The 22628-nt window shown below is 40.4% G+C and overlaps 1 protein-coding gene across 1 annotated transcript in view; it reads left to right on the top strand.

Annotated features, from left to right (window-relative positions):
- Plcb1 (phospholipase C beta 1) overlaps positions 1 to 22628 on the top strand; it is a 691541-nt gene that overhangs the window by 335220 nt on the left and 333693 nt on the right. The gene's annotated exons all lie outside the window — the stretch shown is intronic.

Genomic DNA, 22628 nt, shown 5'->3' with positions numbered 1-22628 from the left:
CTAGACCACAAGATCTTTGGGTTACTTGTGAAACTCACTTCATTAAGAACAATGGGTAGGAATGGCATAAGCCCCTCCCTCATAGCTTCCTCTTTGTTTTCTTCTTACAAGACCCAGAGGAGATTTTCATCTGTCACAAAAAAAACCAAATCAAACAACAAAACGCAAGAACAGCCATGTGCTTCCTGAAATATCCGATTCCTAAAAAGCATAAAAATGTATGGTGCGCCAAGTTGTCTAAAATGTGTGGAGGCGTTGACAAATGGGCCGCTGTGTTCTCTTGTGCTTGCCTCCTGACGTGGAAGTTGGAGAGGTCTTACTGTGATAAAGAAGCCATATGCCTTTTCTCATGAAAGCCCACACAAAGACATGCCCTTTGCTGCCAACAGGGGATGGAACAGGGCCATCTCCATTCTTTCAGTCTGATCCCCTTTCTCTGGTTGAGCAGGGGGCCCTCTTGAGACAGAGGAGCATGTTCCATCCCAACCTACTGTGACTAATGGGGAAACATGGGCTGGGAAGGAGGGAGTGGGTAACGGATATTGGTTTTCATTGCCCTGCCAGAGACATTGAATCAGTGCAATGGTCAATTGGTGAATAAAGCGATAATTGAGGGTTGATGTTTTCCTCCCTGCAGGGAAGGGAAGAAGTAGAAGGAAGAGAGCCATACAGACTACTAATCATTTTGAAATTTATTTTTAAAAATCTCTGAAGTAACAAACTCTTTATTCGTTCTATACATCCGAGTGGAACATTGCATTAACTCCATTGTACAGGTTTTCTTTTTGAAATTGTTTAGTGAGTCAATAATATCCCTTTTTCTTCAAGAAATCCTTGGAAATTTCAGCATTTGGAAGATGAGGGAAAATACAGTTGGCTCAGTTGAGGTGCTATCTCATCGAGTTAGTAATTATGTCCCCATCTGTTTGGAGAAATACGTTGCCTTTTAAGAGAGTAAATGGGATAACAATTTAATTAAAGGCAGGTTGGCTTACATACAAATTACTTGCTATTCTTATTGGAGGGATCTGTCAAAATGGACAACTGGGAAAGCTCCGTTCTCCATGTTCCTTGGGGGAATGGCTTTCAGCATAGCTGGAGAATGGGCTTCTGGCTTTGTTTTCCCCTGGTGTGTGGAATTCAGATCATTTCCTGGAGTCTCTGTGGCACCTGCTTCTTTTTCTTCTTCCTTCCCGGTGTTGGCCAGTTATAGCACGTTTTAGCACAACACTGGAACCAGCACAGGGTTAGTTGGTAAAGGGTTGTTTTCCTTGGCTTACAAATATTTTAGAAACAATCAACTTTTCTTTCTGAAAAAAAGGATAAAAATGATTTAATCAGGACCTGGCTAGTAATAGCAACCTAGTATTTTCTCTGTGGACTTCAACCCAATGCAAGTGAGCTCCCTTATCTAATTATAAATGTCACCAACATAAGGCTATCTGCAATTGTAGGTCTCACCAGAAATGCATTCTTTCTCAACAGGAAATCATCTACATCAGTCTCCTTAATGATTTGTCAGACACGGATTTAATAATTTTGTTTTTTAGTGATTTTACAGATTTTAAATAAGTCAGAGTACACCTCATCAACACCCAAAGGTTTAAAGAAGCCACAGTTGTGGGTGTGCTTTAAGTTATACGAGGTCTACTATAAAGAAGTTTCTCTGTGTTGACTGGTTATTTATGGGAGGGGGCTGCCAAAAATGCACAGTATGAATAATGAACCCATCGAGTCTACCACATCTAACCTAAAATTACTTTCTGGAAGCCCAGATGCTTATGAAAAAGCTTACCCTTCCTCAGTTTATGTCTGTATCTCTCTGTTATACACTTTTTCATTTCACTAAGATTTTGTGATTAACAGAATGTCAGTATTCAAATTTATTTTTAGATCTTAACAATCAACCAAACAGTAGCCAGGGATATAATATGAGTGCATAGATGCATTGGCATTGATGTTTGTAAGGTAATATACATTGTCCATATCCCACGACAAAATATATTATATTCATAGTGTTTACAGATACTTCTTCATGCAGTATTCATTGTTTTAGTCCATGTGCTTTTTCTCTGGTGCACAGGATCCCTCATGGCATGAGTCAAAAACTCATTTTTTAGTCAGGTGAACAAATTGTTTCTGGAGGCTGAGGTGACCAAAATCAAAGCACTGGTCACCTCACGTTTAGATGGAGAGTCTCTCTGCTTCCTCACACAGTAGAATAACATTTTCATTTTTATTATATTTTCTTGAATGTATGAGTCTGTGTGCTGCATGTAGGTGTCATGTATGTGCATGTAGCTGTACAGATGCACCCACGCATGTACGGAGTTCAGAAGAGGACAGCCAGTGTCCTGCTCTAAACCCTCCCTACCTTATTCCCTTGAGACAGTCTCTCACGGGACCCTGAGCTACACTGTGGGTGGGCGAGCCTCAGTGACACCTCCACTGCCATCTCTGACCCACACAATGCTGAGGTTCTAAGTGAAAATCTTACCTGAGATTTGTGAATAGGTGTTGGGGCTTTAAGCTCCGGTTCTCATTCTTCCACAAGTATTTTTCTCCGCTGGGCTATCTTCGTGGTCCTTAATATTTGAAATACCTTTAACTGACATATTGTATAGGTTTGTTAATGCAATTGTATGAAATTTTCACCAAATGCTTTTAGCCTCACAAGTCGCCATATTTTTACATAATTTACAAGGGCACATCAGTCACACGGGGAATAAATTTGTTACTTTTAATAGATTAGAGGTCACTATATAGCTGACAGAGTCTGAGGATAACTAAGACACAATAATTGCCCAAGATAAAAAGGAGTAGTTAGTTACAAACCCTTTATATTTTTTATAAAGGAAATTGGAGAGATCCGTGCCAGGAAATTGGATAAAGTCTATTCAGTAACGAAAAACAGTTTAAGGATTTAGCATTTGAAAATAACTATTTTAATAAGCTGCATTGTTAAATATAATACAGTAAGAATAGAATAAGAGGTTACATTATCAAATATTCTTTACTGAGTGCTATAATTTTATATGTCACCCTTTATAATTCTTCTAGGATGTTTCAGGTCATCCCCCCCCCCCAGAATATGTTTCTGTAACCTCTAACACCTGCCACCCTCTCTCTTTGTATAAACCCTATATTATTTTAATACATAATTTCAAAGAGGAGGTGATTTCCATAATTCCAGATATTTTCTTTGATAACTAGATTCTCTGTCATTCTAGACCATTTTAAGGTGATTGGATTAGTTTTCATTTATCGATTTGGTAAGCTTCAGAATGAATGAATAAAAACCGATTTACATGACTTACAGACACAACAATAATTGTGTATTTGCATCCAAAACCCATTTTCAAATATTCCCGTCAACCAGTGGGCTAGCACAGAGCTACAAAGACTCACAAGCTAGTTTTGAGGGCGTTTCGGGTAAAAGTACAGTAAGATAAATCTGGATAACAACTAAGACGCAAGTATATTCACATATGAGCTAAAAGGTAGGCTTCCTTAACAAAATAAAATACCATGAAGTTCATGCTTTTTCGCCATATCAGCTTATAGACACAGACAAGTGGCTTCACCGAATGGCATCTTCTCAAGGTCTTTGCTTATTTCTAAGCTTCTGTTTCAACACTGATAAGGGTAGTGACAGAAAAGGGGGGACATAAGATCCTCGACCAAGAAAAATTCAAATCAAACCTTTGCTTACTCGTTGGAGAAATAGGCCTGTGGCTGAGGCTGTAGACAATGGACACATGTCAAGGGTTAGCACTGTAAGTAGTCCTCTTAGATAAAGAATGTTTGTGGAGATGCAGCGGCTCTTCTAACAAACAAACAAATAACACTGTGTCAATTTGAAGTATGTATAGCTGTAAGGGATGTGTGTGTGTGTGCTAGCATGTGTGTGTGTGTGTGTGTGTGTGTGTGTGTGTGTGATGAAAATTAACATTCTAATACAAAACCATGCATCTCTATAAAAACAAAAAGAAAATTAAGAGTAATTAAAAGCAGGAAGGTATTTGGTGTATAGGGAGGGCAATGTTACTACTGATTTTTTTTGGGACGTACCAGGGGAAAGTGAACCAAACTTTATTCTTAACTGGAGGCAGCTCTCATCGATGGTGTGTTCTTAACACCTGCTCCTGGGAAGACCACCCTGGAACACATCATCAGCCTGAATCACTGTTCAACTCTGTCATCTCTGGCCCCCAACGCCTGGTAGTTTTGAAGTGGTGGCCGTGCTACACTGGTGTCTCATCAATTTCTGGTTTTGTTTTTTTCTGTGTCACCCAGAAAAATCACCCCAAATCCATCGCCTCTGTCTCACTGGACAATAAAAATGGTGACCTGTATCACTGGACAATAAAAATGCCACCCTTCGTGTGCGCCCAGAATTGACTCCACTTCAGAGAGTCATAGAGAAACAGTCAGTCCCCAAGTTGCTGGGAAAGAGGGCATAGTTAGGAACTGAGGCACGGCAGACTGCTGAACATCTTCTCCATGTGCTTTGAAGCATATGCAAGTTTACATGAAACATCCCCGAATGAGAGCCCGTCAAGCTGGAACCAGAAAGAAAAGGCAAGCGATGACTGCCATTTAGTTTGTGTTCTGAAAGAAAGCTAGTTAACAGTATTCATCAAACTGTGTTTTGGTTGGTGCTTCTGGAATACAGTGGAGGGAAAGTAAAGAGTCCGTGTGCGCTGGAGTGAATCCAGGGCTGCCTCAGTGTTTAGACGGTAACACCTCTGCTGAAAACAATGGCACATGGAAAGCCATTAATAAGAGACCAGATGAAAATCTTATTTGGTCTATATTGAAGCTGTTGACATGACTGTGGGCTTTCTTCCACGGACTTGGAGATAATGGTCCATTTTCCAAGTGATTGTACAAGGTACTGCCCCGGTAGGGCCTTTAAGACCGATGAGTTCACGTTGCCATCTGCTCTGTTGTGGCTTTGCCATTTTGCCTTTCTTCCTGGCTAACTCATTAGAATTGCACTCACTATCATTTATGACAATTACAACCTATAACCAATGTTTAATTTCCTGACTGAGTTAACTATGGCAGGTTTGGTAGATAGCAGTTACTTTGCTCCACCATGGCTATATGTTTGGCAGAAGTTATTCAGGCACAGTTGAGGAGTTCCAGCCCATCAGAGCAGGGTGGGAGGGGGCAACTCTGTCTATGGAGGCCAGAACTTACAATCTGGCTTCTTAGATCAGAAAGCAGAGTGTGTGCTGGAATGAGAAGACATTGCATCACCCTCGAGGCCTGCCTACTATAACCCACTTCCCGTGGACAAGCCACAGTTCCATAGATCCACTGCCTCTGAGAGTAGCGCCACATGCTGGGATCAAGTGTTCAAACACATGAGCCTGTGGGGTATTTCTCCTTCAAATCATTACTTATCCTGTGGTGTTATGTGACTGTAAAAGCAACATATTGTCTACTGTGTCATTGGTGACAGAATCACTGAGCCAGCCATTCAAGAATGAACTGGGTGACATACTGTTTATTTTATCAAATGATTTCGGTTCTGGGGACAGATTATTTCCCCCTTCATTCAAGGAGCCAAGGCCAGTTGTGACAAATGGATGGTCCATGCTTTGTTGGGGAAGAACATTGACATATTTTTCAAACTTAACTTTTAAAAATTTTACTCTCTCATATTCTCTCTGAGTTGATTTTTGTAAATATAATAAAGAATTAAATTAAATTCCAGTTGGGTTACTTCTACAGGAAAGAGGGTTTTAATAATTTTGATTTGTATTGTTTTCTGTAGTTTCTGGGTTGCTTGTTTGTTTAAACAGTGGAGACAGAACCCAGGTGTTAGTATTCAGGCATCTGTACTGGCCTGCCCTTGGGGTCCTGACAGGATATGGCCTCAGCTGCAGCCACTAAGAGCATCTCCTGTGCTCATTCACTGTGTTCCCTTTTAAAGGATGGGCCTTGCCCCTCCCCTCTCTCCCTCCCTCCCCCTCTCTCCCTCTCTCCCCCACCATTCTTGAACCCAGGGACCAATCTCTGCCCCCTTCTCTGTCTACTTTTCGGCCCCTTCTCTCTCCTCTCCCAGTAAATCTCCTATGCGAGCCATGATGTAGGGTAGTTTTTAAAATGATAACACCAGGACCGTGGGCATGCTAGGCACACACTGCACCACCGAGGTACATCCTCAGCCCAGCAAGAGAAACTTAAGCCATGTGTGTATGTGCCTGAACTTCTTCCGATAGATTCACTACTGTCTGTAACTTAACTTTTCATTTTTAACTGGCAAATAATAGTGTGTATGTGCATGTGTGTCTCATTTCATTATCCATTTTTCATATTAATAGACTGCTATTTGATTCTGTACTTCTGCTCTTGTGAATAGTGCTACGGTTGAACTTGGAGGTATGAACTCTCTACCCAGCATACTGATTTTACTTCTTTTGGATATCTTCTCAGAAATGGGAGGGGATAATTCCGTCTTTAGTCTTCTAAAGCATTTCCGTGGTGTTTTTCTATAAAGTAGATTCAAATTTAAGTTCCCACCAACAATGTACAAAAGTTTTCTTTTGTCCATGCCCTCATAAGTTCTTATTATCCTTTGTCTCTTTTAATTATAGTTTTTCTTATTTACTTATTTTCTATGCATGCATGCGTGCGTGCGTGCGTGTGTGTGTTCATATGCTTGACACATAGTGGTCACAGAACAATCTTTGGAGACCAGTTCTTTCTCTGCATCCTGCAGTCATGGGACTGAACCCAGGTCATCAGGTCTGGCACGAGGTGCCTCCCTACTGAGCTGTCTGTCTCTCATCTTCCATCTGTTTGATGACAGAAGATATTTGAGTAGTTCTGAAGTGATAATCTCATTGCAGTTTAAATTTGCATTTCTTAAACAACTGGGGTCTGATTTAGTGATTGGTTTTAATAGATCTGTTGGCCATTTGTATGTCTTCTTCTGGGGGAAAAAATGGCAATAAAAGTTCTTTGCTTGTTTTAAAGCCACATTGCTCTCCTGTCAGAGAATTTCTTGAGTTCCTTGTAAAATTTGAATAATAACCCCTTTTCAAGTTTTCAAATATTATCCCCCACTTACTGGATTGTTCCTTCAGCACAGAAATATGCAAATGGCAAGCTGTCTCTGGACAGCCGTTGTGTGTATTTGTTGCTAAAGATCTATCCCTGGGCCTTGTATGTGTGAGACAAACATGCTGGGCCAGCTATATCCAGTTCTCTAGCCATTTGCTGTGGCTCCGTTTTATTTTTGTTGACAGATAGAAACTGTGTCTATTTATATACAAACTTTGAAATGAACAAATCAGACTAATTAGTACAATCATAATCTCATAAACTTTTGTGGTAATGGCATTTCAAATCCACTCTTTGAGCAATTTGGAAAAATGTCCATTAATACTAATTGCAGTTGCTTTGCTCTGCAATAGGTCATCTGTAAACTTCCTGCTTCCTACTTGAAGCTTGGTGGCCTTTGACCCTTTGTTTTTCTCACCCTCCATCTCCCCTGCTTCCCACAGAACCCATCATTGTTCTCTGTTTCTGAGTTTGAGGTTGTGGATTCCACATAGAAGTGCAATCATACAATATTTGTCTTACTAAACCAATATTTCCCCTTAGCATAATGATGTCACTGTTAAGTGTTTAAAGTCCTCAGTTTGTAAATGTACACCTTACAAGTACTTGATGTGTGATTCTAATTGTCTGGAATTCAAGAGCAAGCAAAATTAATGACAGAGGAAACAAGAGAGCTCCTTAGTGGCGTTAGGCTTGTTTTAGCTGAATGGAGATCATCTGAGGGATAGAGTGGATGAGCATCATATTCAGCAGTAGAGCCCCAGCTATCCCTGTATTCCTCGTACAGAATGCGGCACAAACACTCATTCATATGCAGGAAATATAATCTATGGATGAAGGTTTGCTCAGCAGGTGCAGGGCCTCGTGTCCGGTTTCTCACTCAAAAACGAAACAAAGCCGTGTAATCTGTGAATGTCAACAGTATACAGGATGAGCACTATCTTCTTAGTCAGTCGGAATAGGACAAAATGCATTTTTCTCACAGTGCAAATAGTTTTCATACCTTCTATGTTCCAGGTGTGCTGGCAGAGACTGGGCAGTTCAGAGTGAAGCTGTATACCTCAGGTGTTAAAATTCAGAATGTTCTACTCGCACTAAGCATTGCAAGATTTGTTTCCTTTCTGCCAGCTGCTATCATGAACTCCCACCTCAGATGCGGTGGCTACCCCTAAAATCAATCAAATGAGGATCGCACCAAGATATTGTCAATGGACATGTTTGATTTATAAAAGTTATCAAAGGCTTGCAGAGCTGAAGAATCAAAACAGTAAACCATTCATCATTAAAGAACCAAAAACCATTAAAAAAGAAAAAAGAAAGGGCATGATGATAAAGCAGAACACTCTGTTTCTAAAAAATAATGTGTCCCGGGGGTAAAACCGTATCTACTCTTATGGTGTCATTTTCACCCTAACAAAACCATAACTAAAATTTAAAGCTGTATTTTGTAAATTCCATTGTATAATTCATATGAGTAAGTACTCATTTTTACCTCACATGTTAACAAATTCATCTTAATGGAAATGCAGTGCTTCTCAAACTTTGATGCAGATCACCCTCAGACCCTGTTAAGACTGACATTCTCTGTCATGATTGAACTGAGTTTCCATTAAAAACCCAAGTGCTGTTCAGCAGACCCCACTTCCAAAACAAAATACAAAGTAAAATGGCATTTACATTTTGTGTTAAGGAGTTCTGAAAGTCAGGGGGGGAAAGGGGTAACTGTTGAAGTCAATGTCTTGAGTATTTAAGGTAAGGGGCAGCGGAGTTTTTCATAGGTTCAGCCCTAAAGGAGCCTCTGTGTACTTTCAACAGTCTGCAAGTTATTTACTGCTTCTGTTCTAAAGTGACTGTAATAATGGCCCTTCAATTAGGGAGCTGTTTCAATAATAGCATCGACGTTATTATACCAGCAGTTTTATTAAACTAATAACTGTTAGCATGAAGACACCATTACTGTAAATTGCATTTATAATTATGGCACTAAATATCCTCAGGTTGCATACAATTATTGGAAATTTCTACCCTAATCATTTCCCTCATCTTCCTCTCCCGCAGTTTCCCTCCTATCGCTGAGGTTCCGTGAACGTTTGGTACTGTGTATGAGCTTTTTCCATATGCAGTTATCCAAACTGAGGTGTGGTCTTTCCGTCAACTACTTTCACCAATAGCTCATTTGAACTTCCTTCCCGGTATCCACTCTCTATAGTCAGAATTGGTTCAAGGTATGTGGCGCCATTCAGAAACCACTTACGGTCTAGTTGTGCATAGTCTTGAGGGAGGCACAGTATAAGGAAAAATTAGTATAAGAAATATACACAAACATTGGGTAAGTAACAAACATATGAAAGTATAGTAGCTCAGCTGAAAAGGCTTCTTCTCAGGTTAGATCAAGCACAGGTGCTTAGCTGGACAGGGCAACTGAGGCAGCTCTGCCTACATAATCTCCCGCACCTCCTGTAAAGCCATGCCCCCTCCCTGGCCACAGCCTGAGCACACAGGCGACAGCACATTCAGCAATGTCTACCTGTTTCAAGCCTCTCCTACACTAACTCCTCTGGGTTACCTTGGTCAAAAGCCAGTCATGAGCTTGAGACAGACCTCTGTGTGTTCTATTCCTGACAAGGTTAGAATCCAGCCATGTGACCGATTCCAACACATTAACACGTAGAGGAGTCACCTGCCATGGCAGTGAAAGGGCGTTGATGACCGCTTCAGAAAGACAGACAGATCTACCAATATTTTTTACTGCTAAATGTGGGAGTTATCGCTAAAGTCTGAGCTGGTTCTTCCTACTGAGTGCTAGATAGTTATAGCTACATTTAGTTACATTAGGGGTACTGGTTTGTTTGTTTTCCTTTATAATCACAGAGCTTGATAGAAAATGATAAATCATGGCCCCAATATGCTCACAGTTACTCCATTTTTATTTTGATATTATACTCTTCTGGTTATGTAAGTGTTTTAAGTTCAGAGTGCCTGGAAGTTAATCCTTAGGCACCACATAGTTGAGTCATGGTCAAGGTGGTGAGCGTATTCGCTTCATCATAAGAAATACGATCAAAGGTTTCTCTGTGTTCTTTATTATGATCATACAGAAAAATACAACACTGTCCCAAACTTTGTAATCCTGACAGTGCTTACAGATGAGTTGATAAGACATTTAATAGTAGGTAGTGGGCCCTATATTTCTGCTAGATGTATGCCAGCTTCCTCGGGAAGCAAATTCAACCACTGGGCAACTGAAAGAATCCTCCAGTTAAATTCTGAAAGAGGAGAAAAACATCAAACACATAGAGGGCTGGCAGCATGCTGTATTCAAAGAACTCTAAGTAATGGTACAAAGTGTTATTTATGTCTAGCACCTTCTGTCTCCAGTCACAGACGTTAGAATCCTAGAGCCTTAGGGGGACTGTGGGGTGAGCCTGGAGCCTACTTAAAACGGGAGAACAAGAAGGGATATCCTGGGGCGTGGAACGATACCAACCTAAGGAATAATGGAAAGGCATGTTGTACATTTGAAACTGAATCTATGTCAGAGTGATGAAACAGGAAGGTTCTGTGTCAGAGCCATGCCAGGCTGACAACCAGAGAGCCTGCTATGAGTCATCCCTGCCTGGTTCCAGACAGAAGAAAATAAACAAAAAGCATCCAGCCATCCCAGTTTAGCAGAAATGGGAGGAGTAGCTCTGCCCAGCTCTGCCTTTTGCTTAGCACATTTCCCAGTCTTATTTGTAGTAAGGGGGGCATGTGTCTAACTCCTTACCTGTTGATCATGAGGTGAGAGAATTCACCTTGTGATAATGCCAGCCTAAGCACTGACCCTGTGACATGGAAGGGACAAGAGACCAAGAATGGAGCAGAGGGGAAAGCTCCATTGGAGTCTGTCTTCTTGGGTGACGTTTTGAAGAAAACTACCCACTTCTCAACTCAGAATGAAACCCGGTCCTGGGCATTAAATTGTTTTGGTTTCTTTGTTTTGCTTTTTGTTTTTGTTTTGTTTTTGGATGACAACAATTAATTAATTAATTTGTTTTGAATGCAAAGAATTATTTTTTTTTTTATTTTACACTTCCTACTTTTCTAATTTCTCTTACCAGTTAGGTTTGGGAGTTGTTCTTTAGTATTGTTAGTCTACACTAAATAGTAAAACCAGAAATACCAAGGTTGCCAGCTTCTCTTTCCCAGTGTTACATGTTTATGCTTAAAGAAATTTCTCACTTCTTCCCAGGGGGGTTTACAAGAATGTGAGACACAGGATAGAACTAACAAGAAAATCCACGTGGAGACAGTGGCCTTGGAGATGGCGTATCACGAGGCTGTATCTCTACTTTCCACTGGTGCTTGCCATTCATTTACTTATCCAGACAGACACTTATTAGGTACCTACCGGACACCTGCTGCAGTGTGACAAGCCTCACACCTGCTGATGGAAGTCTGTAAGTCAAAGTAAACACACCTCTGGTCTTCTGGTACCTATTGTGTGAGGGCTGAGGAAGACAGGGCAGCCTTGAAGGCTGCAAAGGGGAGAAGCTAAAGTGTGGGGAAAGAGAGGTGTGTGGAAGCAAAGAGGCAGAAAAACTGTCTGAGACCTTGATCTCAAACCTGAAAGAGAAGTAAAAGCCAACTGGATGAACAAGTAAGCGCCACGGAGGAGGAGGAGGAGGCAAAGTGCTCCCCCGCCACAGCAGGAAGGGGGTATCTGAGCATCTTACTTTAGGTGATAGGCAGTTCTTCCTCAGGATCTGATTTTTTTTCTTAATTATTTCCATTTGTAGCTGCCTACTAACACTAATAGCTAGATAGAGAAGTCTACGCCACGCCCCCCTGGAAAAAAAAAGCCACCAAAAGTGACATGCAAATATTTCTATATTTATCTCTTCCTTTGCCTTCAAATCTTCATAAGAATGTAATTTGTGTGCCTGTATGCTTATTTAGCTGAATAGTTGTATTTGTAGAATATTATTGGGCACCATTATGATATCATTTATTAAGCCCTGAAGAACGTTTTGCCTTCGCATTTACTTCTTGTTTTAAATAAATTTTAATAGATACATTGTCAGATGTTTCCTGGTAGATAATGTGCAGAGACATAGTGTTTGGCCAGAATCATTGTTTATCATAGCCTGCCTAAATGAGAACTCATTTGGCTGGCTTACTATGTTTACAATTTATTTATTTAGTATTTAGTTGTGTGTGTGTGTGAGGGACAGGGAATTGAACTTTGGGCTTCACACATGCCAGACAAATGCTCCAACACTGAGCCATATCCCAGACCTTCTTTTTATTTTATTTTATGTTTTTAATTTTGAGACACGATTTTACTAATCTGTCCAGCCTGGCTTTAAACTCACTCTATAGCTCAGGCTAATCTTAAACTTGAAATCCTTCTTTCCCCATCCCTGATGTTGCTCCGGCTATTAGGTTTGCAGCACCAGGTCTGTTCAGTTTCATTTTGAAATCATAAGTGCTGTTGGGTTGGGTTTCAGACAAGAAGGGGTTGCTTTTTCTAAAACCCAAAGCTACTTAGCAATCACACAGGTGACAGAGTGGTGAGGAAAGTCTCCTTCAGAGCCACTAAACATTTCCTCTGTGAAAGCTCTTGAGTCTAGAGGGAGGAAAAGGTCCTGATGAGGCTAAAACTCAGACCGGGAGGATCATTCTAGAATTTTATTTCAGGATACCCTATTGGTATTGCATTATTGCTATTTCAGTATGGATCAACATCTACAGTTTGTTGAGAGAAATTAGGAAAAAATACAGTTTGGATAAATCATATAAATTATACATAATAAACATTTAATTGGCTATTCTTCCCATTACTTCTGTCCAGCTCGTTTTGCTGGTTTATTTGTTGCTGGTTTTTTGCACTAACCATAGATCATAGAAACAGCAATACATCTTTCCCTTGTAGCTCTTTTTTAAGGTAAAATCGACCTAATGCAATATACATTGGTAAAAGTGTATCTTCCAAAGAACTGTGGCAAATATACAAAGTTGCCTAATGCTCATCCTCACCAAGATGCGGACTGTCACACTAGCCTTCTCCCTCTGTGCTCCAGCCAAACACTCCGCCCACAAAGGCCATGACTACACAGTTGCTATGACCTAAATAACTATGCATCTTCTCATGCTTCCTACTGTAGAATCATATTCTAGGCAAGCTTCTAGGTCTGGATTCTCTCCTCAGAAGTCTGTACACTAAGTATGGCCTAGGACTTCTGCAAATATTATATGCATATACAATTTCATCTGTCTAAACACTGATAAAATAAAGGTTGCACTCATTAACCTGAATGTTTGTTATGCCAACAAGGTGTTATTCCAGGAGGGAACTGTGTTAAATCAGCTGCACAAAAATTACGAAAACTATCCTAGGACAAATTAAAAATAGAAATTAAAATTGCAAAGCAGAGGAAGATATGTATAACCTTCTTATAAATACGCACATCTTAAGCACTTTTCAAGTACAAAAAGAAAAGCCTAATTATAAATTATTCTTATCCATTTATTAAGGCTGCTCCCTGAAGGGCTAATGCTAGGTGATGCCTCATTAACCTTGTATCAGCTGCTTGTTCTTGAATTTAAGAAAAAAAAAAAAGATTCGCTTTTTCCCTTAATTTTCACTAATTCAGCCAGGCCCTCCTCATTTGTATAAATTTGTAAGGTAAACAGTAGAGAGAGAAAGATGCAGTCCTGTGAACTGAGGTTTCCAGGGCAAATCCCCTTACATCCCCCAGCTCTGCTCTTTTTAGGAATTATTATATGTGGATCCACTGCACCCAGTGGACTACTAGTTCAAATGCATTGGTATTTAAGCATGAGCTGCCTTCTCAAAGGTCACCTCTAATTCTATTATTGTATCAGTGAACACAGATACTGAACCAAAGGTTATGTCCTTTTATAGAACAATCCTTCCTTATGAACCTGTTGCATATGTGGTGTGTTATATATCATTAAATTTTAAGAGATAGCAATCATAAGAGGCATTTCTGTTATGTAACCAAGGGTAACTTGGAAAAATCCTGCCGACTATTTTCGAATATGAATTTCTAGTTTCTAGGATGTTAAAGTATGGAAAATGTATCCAAGTGAACAAAATGGAGGAACTGTAGCTACCAGAAATGTAATAGTAAAGCTAGTAAAGCAATCCCTATGGGGGAGGAAAAGACACAATGCCTCAAATGACTGAGGTATTCATTCAAAGCTGTTTGCAGATTTGCGGGACAGAAGATGTCCAAAGGCTCAGCAGCTTTGGATCAGTACTCAAAAATGGACACGGAGTCAATGAGAAGTCCTTGAATGACTGCCACTTTCTCCTGTTTCTGTTGGAGTCCCACACTACCTCTATATACCCTAGTTACTGGGTAGGGCTGCTTTGCACCTACGATGTGTTAACCTAACCCTCTTCCTTCATCAAAGACTGGGAGATGTAATATAGAGTCCAGAGGAATTAGGAGGATCAAGTGGAGGACATGAAACAGCTGAGTCCACATCTCATTTATCTTGCTGTGTTCTGAGGACTTCCTCAATAGATCATTGTAAGAATTTCCATCTCAGGCCCGTTTTTTTAAGAGGAGCCTCACTTAAAATACTCATTTGATTAATTTTTCTATTCTTGTCTTACAAGACTGCGGTAGACAACAGCTTTCCTCTCCCAGAAACTCACCCACTTGGAAGGACAGATGCCTCAACACGGACCAATAGAATCCAAAGTCTGTTCCTGGTTATTATTCTGTGTCCTACTTTCCTTCCTCCAGTAAACACACACGGTCAGAGCAGAATGCAATGCCCTTTTCTTGGGATGCGTAAAAGTCAGCTTAAAGAAAATGACTTTGTTGTAATGAACAGAGCCCATTGACCAAGAGCAAATGGTGCTCTTTTAAACACCAGAAATCAAAAAAGCATGCCTTTGGGATTCGTAACCATGATAATATGGTCAGAATGGCTTTGTTTTAAATATGTTCTAAGCCACAGAAAACGTAGAATTCTTTACTTATAAGGGATTTCAGACATAGGAAGATGACTAAGTCCGGATATGAAGTGAAGGAATATCCTTATTCCAGACTTGCTTTCTGAGTCTGGACATAGAGTGCATCTGCTTCTCTGATGACGAAATTTCCAATCAAGGTCCTTCATGCTGGCATTTACATCAAACTGACTGAAATGTGCAGACAAAGCTGTCAAATGGAATGCTAGTCACATGGGCATTATTTTCAGGAGAACAGACAGCTAAAAGACAATGTTTCCAGAGATGCTTACATCCATCTTCCCCCAAAAAAGTGGACCAAGCAGCTAAGGATTTAATGTCAAGAGCTTTGCAAGGCTCCTGTGATCTTAGGGCAGTGGTGGAGGTTTGATTTTTTTTTCTTGTGCTTGAGCATCTATCACATGGTCTTCCATTCAGTGGTTCCAAGGTAACTACTCTGGAGCAAGCACTGATCAGGACAGTAAGGATATGACAAGGAAGAGGAGAGAAACAACTCATTAAGTGTGTATTTCAGTGAGGATTCATAAGGAAAAGTACATTGTGGAGCAAAAATCAGACTCAAAGTAAAGTTTTCTAAATGATTCTGATCAAACAAAAGTGTGTGTCCCTGGGAATGGAGAGAATCAAGAGATGGAGAAATGGATCCAAAGAAGAAAGAAAACAAGGCTCTTGTAGATTACACCTCATGAACAAATGAACTCTATGAAGATTTGAATGACAGTTTCAGGAGAGCTTGAGATTCAGGAAACGATCAGCAACCAAGACGGTGTCAGTGGAGCAACCTCTGTGTTATAAATTACACTTCTCTGCCTGCCGAAAGAGGACAGAGTTTTGTAAGAGTGTGGTGTATTGAGATGGCTTTCACACCAATGTACAGCAAAAGAAATGCTGGCACTCGGTGAGAGGATTTAGTGATGTGGGGAGTCTCAGCACCTAAGGGATGAATTTTCAGTAGAAACAGGGACCCCTGAAATTTGAGCCCCAGCCATCTTGTGAGGTGTTATAGCAAGTGAAAGCAGCATAGACAGGGTCGCTCCTCAAGATTTATAATAGCAGGTTTGTACTTACAGAACTTTACCTTTAACCTAATTTTTGCTTCATGAAGTTGCTTTTGAATCCTCATTTGATACAATACATTAGGTTAACTAACAATTTAAATTTAAAATAGCAAAAACTTTCCACAGAGATGTACATGTCTAGTAAAGAATTTGAAAAATAAGAATAACAGCAACAAGTGGGTATAGATAGCTCAGAAATTTTTTGTCTGACTGACCTGTCCAGTGGTGACTGTGGGGTGCTGAAGTCTCCCACTATTAGTGTGTGGAGTTTAATGTATGATTTACGCTTTAGAAGTGTTTCTTTTATATATGATGGTGCCTTTGTATTTGGGACATAGATGTTCAGTACTGAGATTTCCTCTTAATGGATTTTTCCTGTGACTAATGTGAAATGTCCTTCTTTGTCTCTTTTGACTGATTTTAGTTTGAAGTCTGTTTTGTTAGATATAAGGATAGCTACACCAGCTTGTTTCTTAGGTCCACTTTATTGGAATATTTTTCCCAACCCTTTACTCTGAGGCATTGTCTGTCTTTGAGGTTGAGGTGTGTTTCTTGTATGCAGAAGAAGGATGGATTCTGTTTACGTATCCAATCTGTTAGCCTGTGTTTTTTTTTATATAAGTGAGTTGAGTCCTTTTTCATTAAAGGATAATAATGACCAGTGATTGCTATCTCCTGTTAATTTAGGTTTCATTGTTGGGGAGGAATTAAGAGCACTTGCTGTTCCTACAGAAGACCTGAGTTTGGTTTCCAGTACCACATTGGGCTCTCTACTTCCAGTAACTGCAGCTCCAGAGGCTCTGACATCCTCTTCTGACCTACAACAGCATCTGCATCCATGTGTAGATATTCACATGCAAACACATGTACATATATAAATAATGAGAGTAGCAGCAGCAAGGAAAAAACAGAAGAAAATCCCTCCATTCCTTTCCATTTCATAATTTTAAAAACCCTTCATATCAAAAAGTGGAAATAATGTTTTATTCATATGGACTTACCCACGATAATATAATGATCTATCAAATAAGATTAAAGAATACAGTTAATAAAATATAAATATTTAAATAGCTTTAGCAGTTCTGAAACTTAACAAATGAGAAAAGTCAGTGTGTCTGAGGTTTTTAGCATGGAGACTGATGGATATTTTTATTTTGTAACCTATGTCTGGGATATTTCTTTTAATAAGTTCATTTAGCTAAACTCTTCTGGCATTTGCTTCCCTCTTGAAATGCATACCAGGACAAGAGTAACATTTAAATGTGTCTTTTCCTTTCAAGGTCGATTTGACTGAGTATCATTAGTCAGGTTTCTTCTTTCTTATGTTAGACAAGCAGCAATGAGCTGATTAAATATTTATAAGTCCAGTTGGATAAAGATAAAACCAAGTGTCAACCCAAAAGGTTGTGCTAGAAGGTGGATTTGCTGCTGCTGCTGCTGCTGTTTTCTGGTTAAGAAAAGGCTTCTCCATGTAACAACCCTGGCTGCCCTGGAACTTGATTTGTAGACCAGGCTGGCCTCAAACTCACAAGATCTGTCTGCCTTTGCTTCCTGAGTGCACCATCACACTTGACTGATATTGAACGCTTAAATCTTATATTTGACACTATTGATAAGACTCAGTTGGTTTGTTTACAAGGCTAAGTAAATGCTACCTTCTAAGATCTAGTAATTGATGTCACAGTTGTCTGAAAACATTGTATGTAATTCATTCCCTGTGTATTTGTGATACAAGACATGGCCCAGGGCTATGAGATGTTCATTACCCAGCTCTGAATGGGAACAGTTTGTGATTCCAAACCGCCATCAAGGCAACACTTAGGTAGATGGTAGACAGGCTCCAATCACATTCTTTCAGAAGAAACAGTATTAAAAGTAGCCATGAGTCATCTGTATCATTTCATTGACCATTGTAAAGCCAATGTCCAAGAAAGATGTGGTTGATAATGACATTGTTGCAAAGGCGGAGAGGGTAACTTTTCCATCTCAGATTGAAGGATGGAGACTGGAGTGGGGAACAAATTCATTATAAAGCATCTTCTTAGTCCAGATATACATAGGAGAGAAGGAATCCATGGCAGACCAGTCATGAAGAAAACTTCGCCTTGGCAGGAAGTCTTGCTATCCAATTACAACTGGTGTTGAGTAAATCTTGTGTCTATTTTAGCATTGAAGTGGCACAAATATTTGTCTACACAGTTACATTATTGTTAATTTGATTTTGGTGTTTATAGGGCACATGTAGATAATCAGTCTCAATTTAGACTGGTTAGTTTCACACTAAGAAACTGTGACAAGGAGACAAAACTTTCTCCCGTCCTGTTGACCAGCTTGTTCTCTTATCACTGGCTTAGATTTGGTTTTTATTGCTGTGGAAAGACACCATGACCATGGCAATTCTTATAAAGAAAAACATTTAATTGAGGGGTCTCTCAGTTTCAGAGATTGAGTCCATTTTCATCATGATAAGGAGCATGGTGGTATGCAAACAGATGTGTGCTGGCTACATCTTTGCCCAAGGCAGCAAGAGGTTGGCTGACTGTCACACTGAGGGAAGCTTGAACAAAATACATCTCAAAACCTGCCCCCTCAGTTAGACACTTTCTCCAACAAGGCCACACCTCCTAATAGCCCCACTACCTTTAAAGGTCATTTTCTTTCAAACCACCACAGATACAGAAAAACATTGAAAAGCCAATCTCAGAGAAGCCACTCTTTCCAGACACTGGAAAACAAACTAATTTTCATACCTTCCTAAGAATCCATTTTGTTGCTGTCAGTGCCCAGTAGAACTTTAAAGGAAGATCAGTCCCTTCCTGTCCACGATTAAGACCTAATTGAATGAGGTGAACCTCAGAAAATGTCTTTAAGAACAAGGAACAAGGGATTTGTCTTTTTGCCTGGATATTACAGGAGTACACAAACTTTTCTTTGTGTGACTTTATCTTCTTAGGGTCATACTTGTTCAACTCAAATCAAATTGAGAATAGTTATAACAATTTTTCAGTATTTTTTTCCCTAAAGAGTCTGTGTGTTTACTTGAAGCTCCATGTTACCCTAACCAAAGTGAAATTCAAGCAATCCTTCCTTTTGTAGTGGAGTAATACCCACGGAAGAACACATGGGTGATGTGGAGACAGTGGCTGTTCTGTGGTGTGACCTGGGTGAAGAAACTCAGGGCTGTGATTCTGCGATAACTCATTAAACATATAGTGTAGACGTAAGTCACAAACGATGCCACAGCAGTTTGGAATTATAATTAACAGGGTAGTATTTATTTAAAGGGGAAAAAAACTTACAGATCACCGTCAGCCCTCTGTACGACCAGGAAGGGAGTCTAGCCGCCAGCCGAGCAGGAAGTGAAGAGAGCGAGAGAAGGAAGTGGCCGCTTTTTTAAAAGGAGAGAGACCACGCCCCAATGGGCGGGTATCTCATCGGCTATAGGCTGGAGGAGCGGAAGGACCTCCCGCAACAATATAGATCTAATTCTGTTATCCTCTTAATTTTTTAAAGTATGGAAGGAATTTACTTTTCAACATTGCATATCCATTACTATATTTTACGGTCTTGCACCTGCATGAAACTTTATTCTCGCACTGCCTTCATCATTTAATTTCCCTGAGAACATTTCTCTGATTCATGCGCTTCCATCAAGTGAATCAAATTTGATATTCCTTTAATACATTCTAGGACACCTTCTTTCAGGCCCTTATTTTTGTGTTTTAAAACCTATTTGCAACATCCAACATATTTTCCTATGGTTACTGGACTCTTTTCTAGTTGCCTGATGATATGGGGGGGAGGGGACATTAGGGTCCCCTCTCAGCGATCTTAGTCTCATTTATGAAATAAATTTAAAATGTTCTGGAAGGGAAGCTCAAGGACAATTTTATTAGCATTCCAAAGTAAAAAATTCCTAGGCAAGCAATATGTGACTCTTAACAGCTGCCTGGAGAAAGGAGTAAATGTAGTGGGAGGGGGGGATTTAATCTGGCATGAAGGTCAAACCAGCACATGACAAGTAGCCACACAGTGGGGAGGGAAGCTTCAAAGAAAGAGTAAGAAAGTCCAAAAGGTTGGGCAAATGCAAAGTCTTTTTTTTTTGAAGGCATGCTTAGAAAAGAAATGAAAAGGAGAAAGGAGAAATCATGCCTTTCTGAAGAGTTCAGAAAAATGGGCAGACTTATGATAAGGTGCTGTACTAGAAGTGGGAATTCTGGAAAGACAAGGCATAATATCTCACTAAAGGACTAGTTCTTTCACCCGTCTATTTAGCATGGCTAGGGGGGAGCTCACTTTTCTAGGGGTGGTCCCTGATGTAAGTGAATAACCTGGCCCAACTTAACCTTAGGACTCCACCCAGACCAGATATTCTGCCTTCTTGACCATGATATTTTTTCTATTTTTATACCATTTGACAACCTTCTTCCCTTTATTATTAGAAAACCGCTTGGTTTAAATGGCAGTGGCAGGTCCAGCTACCTTCAGTGCTGAATCCTGGCATTCGCTTGCCTTTCCATCACCCTTCGCTGAACTAAAAGCATCTTTATTGTCCTCCAGGAGGGTACTGCGCTGGGAGCAGAAGCATCGTCGTCACTGACAAGCTGCTTCATGAACCCGTGCAGGGCATCCAGCTCTGGCAGTTTGCTTATTGCATTACTGACAATTTTATAGTCTTACATCTTGAGGCATTAATTGCATTTTAATGAAAAATGGACCCCATACGCGGGTAATAAGGCCAGCTGTAGGCTGCGATGTTAAGATACACTCACTGCTTCAATTTGTAGGAGGAAACAGAAGATGTCAGGAGAGTATAAGTGATTCCAAAACTTTCTGGCCGTTACATATTATCATCTAGTCAAATCATGACCCTCATCTCTAGCCACTTCTTTTCATACTTTATGTTAAAAGGGGGAAGACAGAACTGGTACAAGTGTCTTCTTCTGCTCACTGAGACATATATTTGGTTATTAAGCATTTGCAATTTTGAGAACTTGTCCCCAGTACACACGATAAAAGTTAGTTTGTAATATCAAACATGCTAGCTGATACCAGTTGAAGAAGAACGACGCCGAGAACAGCTGGAGGATCTCATGCATATCAAAGTGATGCCAGACACAACAGCATGATATGCTGCACAAATAGATGGTGTCAGTCACAGATGGGTGATGTCATACACAGAAGGATGATGTCAAGGACAAATAGATGGTGTCAGTCACAGATGGGTGATGTCATGGACAGCAGAATGATGGCAGACCCGACTAAATGTTGTCAAACAGAGCAGAATGATGTTGGGCACAGCTGGATGACATCAGGCTCAACAGTATAATATCAGGCTCAGGAAAATGATGTCAGGTACAGGAGGATATTACCAGCACAGCTGGATGGTATCAGACACTTATGAATGATTTTGAGCACAGCTGGATGGATGATATCAGACACTCATGGATGACTTGGGGCACAGCTAGATGATGTCAGACACAGATGGATGCTGTCAGACCCAGATGGATGATGTCAGGCCCAACAGTATAGTAACAGGCTCAGGAAAATGATACCAAGCTCAAGAGGATAATTTCAGACAGATGGCTGATGTCAGGCTCAGTGGGATAATTACACACAGCTGTTTCGTGTTAGGTAACAGCTGGTTGATGGTAGACTCAGGTGTACATTCTAATAAGCCATACTAGCCTTTCAAGATGGGCAAGGTATTTTCATCTTATTTGGTCTGAGTTTCTTTTTAAAAAAAAAAACTTTTATTAATTCTTTGTGGATTTCACATCATGCATTCTTATTCCACTCATCTTCCTATCCCCTTACATCCACCCTCTGCCCTTGAAACCTCCCCCCAATTCAAAATCAAATCTAAAAGAAAAACCAGAAAACAGACAAGAAGAATGTTGTTGAAGCTATAGTGTGGACTATTGGGTCATGCAATTTATCCTTTAGTCCATTTGTCTTTACTTGCAAGTGTTCATTCCCAAGAATCATTCATCAGGATCCTGGCTCAAGGCCACTGGTTTCTGCTGTGCCACCGATGATGTGTTCTCACTGGGGATCCTCATGGACAGCCTGTTGTTCTGTGTCATGGAGATTTTGCTGTTTTGTATCTGTAGGTTTGTCCCCTTTACCTGCTCCAACAGTTAATAGACTTGGTGGATGTTGGGATGGGCCAACTCATAGCCCTGGTTCCAGGCCTGGATGGCAGCTGGGTTGGTCAGCTCGCTAGGTTTCCCTCATTGTCACTACCCAGGTGAGCTCTCCAACACTGCCTCAGCTAGCTCATCCAGTGCAGTGAACGGTGTAGTAATTATAGGAGCAGCGGGGCTGCGTCCCCAGAACCCTAGCCGCACCCCGGCTGCCTCCGGCTTATGCCCCAAAATAATTACACGGACATTGTATTCATTTAATCACTGCTTGGCCATTTCTATCTAGCCTTTTCTAGGCTAACTCTCGCACCTGGACTAGCCCATCTCTAATAATCTGCTGTAGCCCATAAGGTGGCT

This window comes from Microtus ochrogaster, unplaced genomic scaffold (assembly GCF_000317375.1).
Source record: "Microtus ochrogaster isolate Prairie Vole_2 unplaced genomic scaffold, MicOch1.0 UNK3, whole genome shotgun sequence".
Classification (NCBI taxonomy): Eukaryota; Metazoa; Chordata; class Mammalia; order Rodentia; family Cricetidae; genus Microtus; species Microtus ochrogaster.
This window is presented reverse-complemented; position numbering and strand designations above follow the sequence as displayed.